Source organism: Mus caroli, unplaced genomic scaffold (genome assembly GCF_978045245.1).
Source record: "Mus caroli unplaced genomic scaffold, Mus_caroli_1 scaffold_6, whole genome shotgun sequence".
NCBI classification, from domain to species: Eukaryota; Metazoa; Chordata; class Mammalia; order Rodentia; family Muridae; genus Mus; species Mus caroli.
The window spans coordinates 113,326,578-113,339,091 of NW_028227261.1; the positions used below are offsets into that span (position 1 = coordinate 113,326,578).

The 12,514-nt window shown below is 43.2% G+C and overlaps 1 protein-coding gene across 1 annotated transcript in view; it reads right to left on the reverse strand.

Annotated features, from left to right (window-relative positions):
* Ube2r2 (ubiquitin conjugating enzyme E2 R2) overlaps positions 1–12,514 on the reverse strand; it is a 56,817-nt gene that overhangs the window by 20,797 nt on the left and 23,506 nt on the right. The gene's annotated exons all lie outside the window — the stretch shown is intronic.

Consider the following 12,514-nt stretch of genomic DNA (forward strand, 5'->3'; position numbering starts at 1 on the left):
ATAGGAAGTACTTTTTAAAAAATTTAAAATTAAAATCTTTTTTAAAAATCCAAAATAAGGACCCTTAGGAGTTCCATCATAAAAGCAATGAAATTGTTTTGTAAAGACCAACTACTTCACAATTTTAGAAAAATAATCAAAGCCAAGCATGGTAGCACACAAGCACTCAGGGGGAGTCAGAAGGACTAACAAACTCTATACAACGCCAGCTACACAGCAAGACACTGTCTAAAAACAAAAACTTCCCTCGTCCCAGAAGCTAGTCAGAAAGGGCAGGGCTCCCGAAAACCCACACCTTTATGGCTTCAGTCAGTCCAATCTGCTACTGCAAAAGCTTTAAGACAGATACTTTATAGATTCAATCTAGAAAATAAGGTGCCGTGGCATGTGGTGAGAGGGCATGCGCTGGAGAGAACCTGCTCAAACCGCATGGCACTTCCCTACCCCACCCTGGAGAACTTTCATTAGGTGACCCTTCCACGTGGTTTCTGAAAACTTCCATTTGCAGAGGTGTCCGTCTCACCTCATTTGAAGCAGGGCCACCATGTAAACACTTTCCCTTATGGCTTTCGATGAAAATTAGTGCCTAAAACTGATTGTGTTCAAATGTACCCTAGGCAGAGAGAAAGCACACACACACACACACACACACACACACTCCCACCCCACAAATCCCAAGTAAAGCTGTGTAACCATCAGCGTATGTTAAACTGAAATGTCTATAAAAACCATGATAAAGAAACAGACTTTAGGAAATTAGGTTAAAGTCACTAGGCAAGCTAACAATTACAATAAGCACATTAAATGTCAGATGGTTTGATGGGTAAAGGCAACTGCTACCACACCTGAGGACCTAAGTCTTCTCCAAGCCAGCAGAGCCCTCATGGTAGGAGGGAACCAACACTGGCCTTCATCCCTGCATTGTAATATGAATGTACACAAACACGAACATGAACAGTACCCGCTTCTGGTGTGTCTGTAACAAGTGTACTCATAAGCATAAAATTAAAAAAAAAAATGATAATGGATCATAGCTTGTGTTTGGGCCCTGACACAATTTAATTTACTAGTTCTAGTATTTAAATCCCTAGCCTTTTTTTTTTTTTTCCCTTTTTCCTTTTTAGACAAAGCCTCGTTATAGTAGCCCTGGCTAGCCCGGAACTTAAGAGATCTACCAGTCTCTGTCTAGTCCATGTCTGTAACTAGAGCAAGAGGGCAACAGATTGCCTCAAACTAGTTAACAATGTTGTAAGCCACCATGTGGATGCTGGGAATTAAACCTGGGTTCTCTAGATGAGGGGCAAATACCCTTAACCACTCTGCCAGTTCTCTAGCCCCTCAGTCCACAACCCTCGACTCTATCAGTAGGCTGCTTGGTGGAAAAATGTCCCTGTGACCAAGGCTGCTGACCTAATTGGGATGACCCTGTGAAATTGCATCACTGACTCCATAACTGTTCTGACCTACACTTGTGTACCATGGCCCATGCATACCCACACATATATACACATACAATATAAAAACTGGAGTAATTTTTCAAAATGCTTTGTTTATTAGTCTGTTTTTGTTTTGTTTTGATTTTTAAAACAGGGTCTTTCTATATAGCCCAGGCTGGCCTGGCACTCAGGTCCACCTGCATCTGACTTTTTGTTGCTGTTGGGGTTTTTTTGTTTTTTGTTTTTGTTTTGTTTTGAGAGTTAAATTTCTCTATGCCCAAGCTGTCCTAGAACTCACCAGGATTGCCTCCCCTCTGCTTCCTGAGTGCTGGCACTCACCTGGCCTGTATTTTTTTAAGTACTTAACAAACAGGCTTAGTGGAATATATGTAGTCCCAGTAATCAGGCAAACTGAGGAAGGTCAACCTTGAGTTCAAGACCAGCCTGGTTGCATAACAAGATTCAGGTTAGCCTGGGCTACAAAACCAGGGCCCTGAGAAAGGAGAGAGGTGGGGGACAAACAGTTCCATAAACTAAAATATGAAAAGAGCAGATTTTCTTTGGCATAGCCCTCAGGTAGAGTACACTGAGGACCAGAGGTAAGAGGACCAACAATTCAAGCCTAGGACTATTGAGATGGTTCAGGGGTAAGAACATTTTCTAGCCTGCCATGGCAGTGGTGGCGGCTGTGTACTCAGGAAGCAGAGGCAAACAGATCTCTGAGTTTGAGACCAGCCTGGTCTACGTGAGTTCTAGGACAGTTAGGGCTACATAGAGTATAACCCTATCTTGAAAACCCAAAAGAACATCTACTGCTTTTTTTGTGTGTGTGTGGGTGCAGCAAACTTTATTGATGGTATTCAAGAGAGTAGAGAGGGCACCCTAGGCCCCTCCTGTTATTATGGGAGTCTGGGGTGGAAATTGTGAGAGAGATGCTCAGTGTTGGGGGCCGAGTTGGGACAGGAACTCCTTGGCAACCAAGGGCCTCTCTCTTGCTCTCAGTGTCCTTGCTGGAGTGGGTGGTCCAGGGTTACTTACTCCTTGGAGGCCATGTAGGCCATGAGGTCCACCACCCTGTTGCTATAGCTATATTCATTGTCATACCAGGAAATGAGCTTCACAAAGTTGTCATTGAGAGCAATGCCAGCCCCGGAACAAAAGGTGTAAGAGTGGGAGTTGCTGTTGAAGTCACAGGAGACAACCTGGTCCTCAGTGTAGCCCAGGATGCTCTTCAGTGGGCTCTCAGATGCCTGCTTCACCACCTTCTTGATATCATCATACTTGGCAGGTTTCTCCAGGCGGCATGTCAGATCCACAACGGACACAGGGGGTAGGAACATGGAAGGCCATGCCAATGAGCTTCCCATTCAACTCTGGGATGACTTTGCCCACAGCCTTGGTAGCACCAGTGGATGCAGGGATGATGTTCTGGGCAGCCCTACAGCTATCACGCCACAGCTTTCCAGAGGGGCCATCCACAGCCTTATGAGTGGCAGTGATGACATGGACCATGGTCATGAGCCCTTCCACAATGCCAAAGTTGTCATGGATGAGCTTGGCTGGGAGGCTAAGCAGTTGGTGGTGCAGGATGCATTGCTGACAATCTTGAGTGAGTTGTTATACTTCTTGTGGTTCACACCCATCACAAACATGGAGGCATCGACAGAAGGGGCGGAGATGATGACCCTTTTGGCCCCACCCTTCAAGTGGCCCCTGGCCTTCTCCATGGTGGTAAAGATGCCAGTAGACTCCACGACATACTCAGCACCGGCTTCACCCCATTTGATGTTAGCAGAGTCTTGCTCCTGGAAGATGGTGATGGGTTTCCCGTTGATGACAAGCTTCCCATTCTCGGCCTTGACTGTGCCGTTGAATTTGCCATGGGTGGAGTCATACTGGAACATGTAGACCATGTAGTTGAGGTCAATGACGGGGTCGTTGATGGCAACAATCTCCACTTTGCCACATGGAGAGCAGATGGCAACCCTGGTAACCAGGCACCCAATATGGCCAAATCCTTTACCATTTTGTCTACAAGATGAGGCTGGCACTGCACAAGAAGATGCAGCTGTCTCTGGAACAGGGAGGAACAGAGAGCCACATCTACTGCTTTTATTGAGTTTGTTTCCCAGCACTGGCAGAAAGAGAACCTAACACCTTTAGCCTTCATGGGCACCTGCACTCATGCACACATATAAACCCACAAATCTGTGTGTGTGTGTGTGTGTGTGTGTGTATGTGTTCAGACAGGGATTTTGTGGTAGCCTTGCTGTCCTGAAACTAGGCCTTGGACTCAGATCTACCAGCCTATGCCTCCCCCGAATTAAAGCTGTGCACCACCACCACATGGCCACACATAAACAAATCAAAAAAAAATCAAGGCCAGTCTGGATAAGTTAGAGAGACCTTGTCTCAAAACACAGAGAGCAAAGGTGGCAGCGAAGAGCATTTACTGCTCTGCAAGAGAATTTGGTTCCTAACCAGGGTGGCTCAGATTCACCTGCAATTCAAGTTTCAAGACACCTAAGCTGCAGAGGCACGAGGATTTCTGAGTTCCAGGCCAGCCTGGTCTACAGAGTGAGTTCCAGGACAGCCAGGGCTACACAGAGAAACCCTGTCTCGAGAAACAAAACAAAACAACACCTAAAGCCCTGTTCTGGCCTCCATGAGCACCTGTACACACGTGACGCATATACACACACTCAGGCACACAGGTAAAATAAGTAATCTTAAAAAATAAAATGTTTTTTTGAGGCTGGAAGCATAACTCATTAGCACATTTGAGTGCGCTCTCTCTCTCTCTCTCTCTCTCTCTCTCTCTCTCTCTCATACACACACACACACACACACACACACACACACACACACTTGCATTGTGCACACACTGTATTTTTTTCCAAAGAACTAAGCTATGATGGTTAGCTTTGTCACCTCGACACATCCTAGAATCAACTAGAAAAGAGTCTCAGAGAAAGACTGTTTACAATGAGTGGCCTATACAGGCATGGCTGTGGAGTAGTTGGTATCTTACTGGGAAAGCAGAGCCCACTGTGGGTGGCAGTACAGAGGTCGGAACTGTATCCAGGAAGAAATCAAGCTGAGCCTAAGCAAGCAAGCAAATGAACAAGCACACACATATCCCTTCTTCTCTCTAGGCTCAACTGTGACTAAATGACTAGTTCTTTCAGGCTTTGCCTCGACTTTCCCAGTCTTAGATTGTAACTACAATTGTGAGCTGATGTAAAAACTTTTTGCCCTAAGCTGCTTTTTTTCCTCAAAGTATTTGATTGCAGCTATGGGTGCTTTATCTGAATTTATGTCTATGTACCACATGCACACAGAACCCAGAAGACCCAGAAGACAGAATCAGATCTCCTGGGAATGGAGTCACAGATGGTTGTAAGATGCCATGCAGATGCTAGGAATCACACTCAGGTCCTCTGAAAGACAAGTCAATGCTCTTTTTTTTTTTTTAAAGATTTATTTATTGTATGTATTTGAGTACTGTCACTGCCTTCAGACACACCAGAAGAGGACATCAGATTCCGTTACAGATGGTTGTGAGCCACCATGTGGTTGCTGGAAATTGAACTCAGGACCCCTGGAAGAGCAGTCAGTGCTCTTAACCCCTGAGCCATTATTTTATTTACTGATTGTCTTAGTCTTTAATTCCCTAATTTGCTATGGAGTCATGGCTGGTCTTGAACTCTTGTTCCTCTCACTCCCACATCAGAATTCTCAAACCATAGACAGATCACAAGTGTTTGCAACTACCACCAACTTGGAAGAGAGCATTTTAAAAACTGAAATATTTAGCTGCACAGGCATGTGTCTTCAGGCTTGTAATCTGTCTGAAGTTTGAACATTTGGTACATGTGAAACCCTGGGGTAGAGTCCCAGTGAGAGTGTGTGTGTGTGTGTGTGTGTGTATCCCCACCTCTCCTCCTTCTCTCACCCTCCCTCCTTCACTTGTTAATTTGAAGAAACATACGGAGTACTTTGGACATGGTTTTGGAGACTGACCCTATAGCCACAGACATGTCCGGCAAGTACTCTACCACTAAACTATATTCTCAGACACCACATACAAATTTAAACATTTTTTATCTTATTTAATGTGTATAAACATTTTTGTCTTGAATGGGTGTGTATGTGCACCAAATGCAAGCCTGATGCCCAGTGTGAAGCCAAAAGAGGATATCAGGATAGAGGATAGAGTTACATATGGTTATAAGATTCCATGTTGTGCTGGGGAATTGAACCCAGGTCCTTGGCAAGAGCCAAGGACTCTTAACCACTATGCTATCTCTCTCCAGGCCCCCAGCCTGCCAAGTTTTAAATACAAAGTAAAAATCACTGACTGAATAGTTAACACATCTACCCACCTTCACTCCAGTCCTCACAAAGTCAAGGCCTAGAAACAAAATCTGTCTTCGAAAGCAAGAGGTAGAGAAAGGCCTTTTGCGTCCTCAGTATTCTCCTGGACCAATCCTCCAGGATTTTGACAAAGAACCTGGCATCAACAAACCTCACATAAAAATGCTGCCAAAGCCTAGAAGTCTTAGCCAGCTACATCTGTCCCCATTACCATTTTTATAATAAGGTGGACCACGGCCACCAGGTGGCAGCAAACTCTCTCCAAGATCAGATCAGATTTAGATCGGAAGGATTTCCTGAAACTCCAAGACAAAAATATCTCATATTTTGTGTAAATTCTTTAACTCCACTTATCCCAGTCTGGTGGAGCATAGATACCACCCATCATATAACCATAAGTATAGAATGTGATGTTCTGGACTTAATACTTGTATACTATTATATATAAAATAAAATAAATCAAGATTATGACAGCTTAATATGCATGCAATAGACTCACATAGGTGCATTCTTGTAATCAGAGCAGTCAGAAGCTGAGTTGGGAACCCTGAGTTCAAAGCTATCCTTATTGCAGGGAGGATCTTATCTGGGGCCGGCAAAGGGGGCTCTGGCTGTAAAACAATGATAGACTAAGCACTTGCTGCAAAACCCTGGGAGCAGCACTGTAAAACAGAGAAAAACGCAGGGGAGGTTCTGATGCTAGCTAAGGTCCTGTTCCCCAATTGGTTCTTGATAGATCAGTAAAGATGCCAGGAGCCAGTTGCTGGGCAGAAAGAAAGAGGCCGGACTTCCAGGCAAGCTAATATATGCAGGAGGAGGAAGAGAGATTTTGCAATGGTTCTGAGGGAGAATAGGCCACCAGCCATGTGAGATCTAGGGTGGAGTGAAAAGTTGAGAACAGATTTAGGATGCTGAGCTAAGAGATTTGGGAAGGGCAAACTAGCTGTGGGAGATCAGAAGTGGCAATTGAGCCAATAATGCAGGCTGAAAATAAGTTTGAGAGTGTGTGTGTGTTTCATCCACAGATCCAGGGGAACTTTGGTGGGGCTGGTAGAGTAGTCCACTCGGAGCTTAAAGCCAAGTAGTAAAAGATACATGGAACAGATGGCACACAACGAGGAAGGCAAGAATCCACTATTAGTTTAGAAATTCTAGGATGGTATACCCACACGCAAATGATGTAAGTCTAGGAAGAGGGAAGAACTGGTTTCTCAACAGAGCAGAGCCCAGTTATGGCTCCAGCTAGGAAAACTGGAACAAAGGAATACAGCCACAGCCAGAGAGAGCTGAAGAGGAGAGGCTGGGAACTCCTGCTGTGCAGTCAGGCTGTGACCTGGAGGAAGGCAGTGAGGGACAAACAAAAAGAGCGGCCTGCTTCTTACAAACAGGTAATCAAAGGATAGACTTTTAACATTTGATTTACTTGTCTTTAAAGATAGAAGGGAATACAGATTTTGCCCAAGCCATGTGGGGATTTCTTCCTGCGGTTCAGAACTGATACAAAGAGCTTAAGATTTGAGGCAGAAAGCCAGATAGTAGATGCAGCAAATATTAAGCTCCACAGAACAGCAAAGGTAGAGAGAATGAGTGAATAAATGCTTCAGAGATGTGTAAACATCTTGCCAAGACAACTTCTAGGGATCTTGAATGTGGCTGACACAAGATTTCTATGATTGCTTTTGCCAGGTATGATATAAATAGAGCCTGGAAATAGGTGTATACAGTAAGCAGAAGGAAATTTAAAGTTAATTACAGAGAAATGTATGCCTCAATGTTTTTCATTGAGACATTTGATCTTAAAAAATTAGATCAGCTGGGCGTGGTGGTGTACACCTTTAATCCCAGCACGTGAGAGGCAGAGGCAGGCGAATTTCTGAGTTCGAGGCCAGCCTGGTGTACAGAGTGAGTTCCAGGACAGCCAGGGCTACATAAAGAAACCCTGTCTTGAAAAAAAAAATTATATCAAAGGCAGAGAATAGGTTGCTTAGCCTATCTTATGACAGTAGAAATTTAGGCCTTGAGAATTATATAGAAAGCCTGGAAATAGGCCCATACAGTAAGTGGACAGGAATATTAAATAATTTAGGCCTTGATCTCATGAAGACAGGAGACAGCAAAAACACTGACTCGTTTAATATTTGTTTAGATTGCTTTTATCTACTTTGAACTGTTTTATTTATCAAAATGAGTATGGTTTTTTTTTTTTGTTTTTTTTTTTTTTGGTTTTTCGAGACAGGGTTTCTCTGTGTAGCCTTGGCTGTCCTGGCACTCACTTTGTAGACCAGGCTGGCCTCGAACTCAGAAATCCGCCTGCCTCTGCCTCCCAAGTGCTGGGATTAAAGGCGTGCGCCACCGCGCCCGGCATGAGTATGGTTTTGAGTTTAGTATTTATATTAAAATCCCTCTAGGAGAGAGGTCAAGCTAAACATTTAAGGATTTCCAGTTACTGGACCAAGGACTTGTTAATCTGGAAGAAAGTCTCTGCATTTGTGTTGACAGGAAAGAAGAGGCTTCAGATTCCAGAATGATATGGATCAGATATGACAAGGGAGACCCCCTGAAGAACTAGAAAAATTCAAGAGAAACAAACAGGACAGGTAAAGGGTCATCGTGCCACCCTTCACAGGGCATGAATGAACACTTATAATTGGTTATTGATAAAATTAACTCATAAAAAAGACAGCTGTCCACCACCTGCTCAATCAAAGAACAAAACTTCATCCTTAACTGATGTGTGCACCCTGCACATTGCATGAGAAAACCTTAATGGTCCTAGCAAACGTTTTGGTTGTGAGTGTTACAGAATGCCCAGCTTTGCTGAGGTTTGTCCTCAGGTGCTGAGCTGACCTGCTTGCCCCTGCTTCCGGTTGCGCTACACAAAACAGCTCTGGGGCTTGCTGCTGATTCCAGGCCATCTCACCTCATCCAACCTTTCACACAGACCCAGTCAGAACTTCAGTCAAGCTCTGAGCCTTCCAAACATGCAGAGACTGGATAACAGATGCGAAAGGTAACTTTAAGTCTATCCAGTTTTTCTAATTTCCCTACCCCTCCCCACCCCTCTAGAGAATTTCTTTTCACCCCTATTCAGCAGGAAGAAGTTATGGAGAGTCGCCAGCCCAATTCCCTGGGTTTGGGTGTCTGGTAATGGTTATTTTACAAATTATAGACAGGCTGTCATTTTAAGAGATAATTTGGAAATGGTCATAATTTTAGGAGGAAATAGATGGGATGGATTACTAAATTTTATCCTTGAACAAAGCATTATGTAGCCATAATCTTAATTGATAGGAACCTTTATAGCTGATACAAATTGAAGTTATAATTTCTTACATTGGTACAGAATTTATAGTGATAAAGATTCAAGGCTTTTATTGGTGTGAATTTCCTATATTGATACAAAATTTGAGATTAATATCGTTACTCTTAGAGAAGCATTGTGCCAATGCATTTAAGAATATAAAGTTTAGACCCAGTCCTTCACAAACTGCTTTTGATGATTACGAAACACAAGTTAAGGGAAGGATAGCAAACTCATGACTATACCGATTTAATTATAAAAAGCTCCTTCAATTTACTCAAATAGAAATGGCTAAGAGGCCAGGCGGTGGTGGCGCACGCCTTTAATCCCAGCACTTGGGAGGCAGAGGCAGGAGGATTTCTGAGTTTGAGGCCAGCCTGGTCTACAGAGTGAGTTCCAGGACAGCCAGGGCTACACAGAGAAACCCTGTCTCGAAAAACAAAACAAAACAAAAAAAGAAAAAAGAAAAAAAAAGAAAGTCGGGGAGTGGTGGTGCACGCCTTTAATCCCAGCATTTGGGAGGCAGAGGCAGGAGGATTTCTGAGTTTGAGGCCAGCCTGGTCTACAGAGTGAGTTCCAGGACAGCCAGGGCTACACAGAGAAACCCTGTCTTGAAAAACCAAAAAAAAAAAAAAAAAAAAAAAGAAATGGCTAAGAGTAGCTAAGGTTTAAAAGCTCAAGATGCTTTACTCAGATGGTCTTCAAAAACATCAGAAATCTGCATAATGTGATATTTAATGTTATTTCACTACTAAGCTGACAATGAGACATGTCTGATACAGACAGGTTCCCCATTCTCCTTCAAAGAAACATTGAACACCTTTATCTCCAGGAGAGGTTGCCTATTGTGGCAAGATAGCCACAGAGCAGAAATTGCTTATATCATCTGCAGACAATATACTGTCCAAAAGGGACAAACATTTAACTGCCATCAACTACTAGCTCTGCCAAGACAAGCTGGTCCTTCATATTTCCTGCTCCATGAAAGGTCTGCCAGGTGGTTCTGGGCCAGAAGGCTGAAGATAGATGCCCTGATGCGATAACTAGAGGCTGTCCCGGTCATCAGCCGTCTCTATAACTGTTTAAGTTTGAGAAGCTGTGTTGGGTGCTTCTCAGATTTCTGACAGGGTTGAAGACTAGTTTAACATTGATATTGATAGAAAGGTTATAAAGTAGAAGACATGGCTTTCAGATGGTGTTACAGGCTAAAATCTAAACATAATCCAGGGATAGAATCATAATTCTTTAGGTTAGGGATGATGGTAGAGTATTTTATCTAGTTGACAAATATGAAGGACTAGAGGTTAATTGTATATCATACTTTGTAATGATTGTTATGGTTTTGTTCCATTTATGTCTGGGAGAAGAGGGGTGTTTTGTTTTGTTGTGTTGTGTTGTGTTGTGTTGTTTTATTGGACAGAAAAGGTGAGATGTAGGGGTGGTTCTGATGTTAAGATCCTGTTCCCCAATTGGTTCTTGACTGATGAATAAAGATGCCAGGGGCCAACTGCTGGGCAGAAGGAAAAAGGTCCCCACAGGCAGGCTAAGAGATGCAGGAGAAGAAAGATTTTGTGATGCTGCGGAGGGAGAAAAGGCCGCCAGCCGTGCGAGATCTAGGGTGGAGTGGCCATCAGCCACTTCCTCAACTAAGGCCTGGGGTAGCAACTAAAGCTGAGGGCAGGTTTAGGGTGTTGAGCTGGGACTAAATGTAACTGATCAACTCAAATTGTGGACATATTTAGGGTGCTGAGCTAAGTATTGGGAAGGGCATGCTAGCCACAGGAGATTAGAAGCGCCCAGCAATTGAGCCAATAAGGCAGGTTGAAAATAAGTTAATGTCTGTGTGTGTTTCATCCACAGATCTGAGGGAACCTGGGCGGGGCTGGTAGCACAGTCTGCCCAGAGCTTAAAGTAGGATACAAAAATTATATGCAACACAAAAATACAATATTATTCATTTAATTGATATTTACTAAACACCAATATTATTCATTTAATAGAATAATAAATATATAATCCAACTAAAACTGAGAGGCTGAGGCCGGACAGTGAGTGATTTCAGACCAGCCTGGACAGCATGAGACCCAGCTCCAAAATAATTGCTTACCTACTTGAAAAACAGGCAATGGAGCTAGAGAGATGGCTCACTGGTTGGCTTGGTTCCTGGCACCTACACGTAGTAGCTTACAACTGCCTTTAACTCCAGTTCTGGACACACACCACCTCTGACTGACCTCTGCCTTTAACTCCAGTCCTGGACACACACCACCTCTGACTGACCTCTGCAGGTACCAGTCACACACGTGGTGCATACATGCAGCAAACACTCATACACAAAATAGATTTTTTTAAAAAAACAGGAAATTAAATTTTAGAGAAATTAGTAAGTAAATAAAAAGTTAAGTGCTATAGTCTCAGCACTTAGAAGACTGAGAGAGCAGTGCGCCATGTTCAACCAGACGGGGCTACAAAACAATTTCCATGGCAAATGAGCCATAAAGTGAGACCCCTGTCTCAAAAATTAAAAACTAAAACATAGAAAGATGAATAAGAAATGTCTGGTTGTTCACATTTAGAATTCTAGAATTTGTTAGGTGGTGGCAGAAAGAATAAAGAATTTGAGGTTAGCCTGGGCTACATGAAGCCCAGTCCCAAAAAAGGGAGAAGGATAGGAGAGTGGAAGAGGAGACAAGAAGGAACAGAATTTTACACATTATGAATTACACAGAATAACCATAGTGAAGAAGCCTAGCCAACATCTACAATGACCACAGTAGATGTGTTGCCTTACAGGGTACAAAGAAAATGAAGGAATTCCACAAACTGACTGACAGACAGTCTAGCAATAAGTGAATCTTAATGACTGAGCATCAAGGTTTTGAGCATCTAGGACAAGACTAGGAATGCTGACATGCTCAAAGGATCTACAGGACAGGACAGCTACAAGCAGAAAAAGACCCAAGTGGATCCTTTTGTTACTATTACTTTAAGATAACTAGCTGGAAAGATAGCTCAGCGGTTAAGAGCACTGACTACTCTTCCAGAGGTCCTGAGTTCAATTCCCAGCAACCACATGATGGCTCACGACTATCTATAATGGGATATGATGCCCTCTTCTGGTGTGTCTGAAGACAGCTACAATGTACTCATATACATAAAATAAGAAAGAAAAAAAAACCCATAAGATAACTAGACAAATGTAATGAGATCTGGGGGTTAGATGGTACTTATGTCTCAACCCTGTTGTCTCTTTTGGGAAAAAGGTAGGAAAATAGGCCTTGCTCTGTATCCCAACCTAACCCCAAACTCACAACAACCCACCTGCCTCATCTCCTCAGTGGTGAGATTACAAATGTGGGAATCATCACAGTCAGCTTCATTTTAGTTTCTTTACTGATAA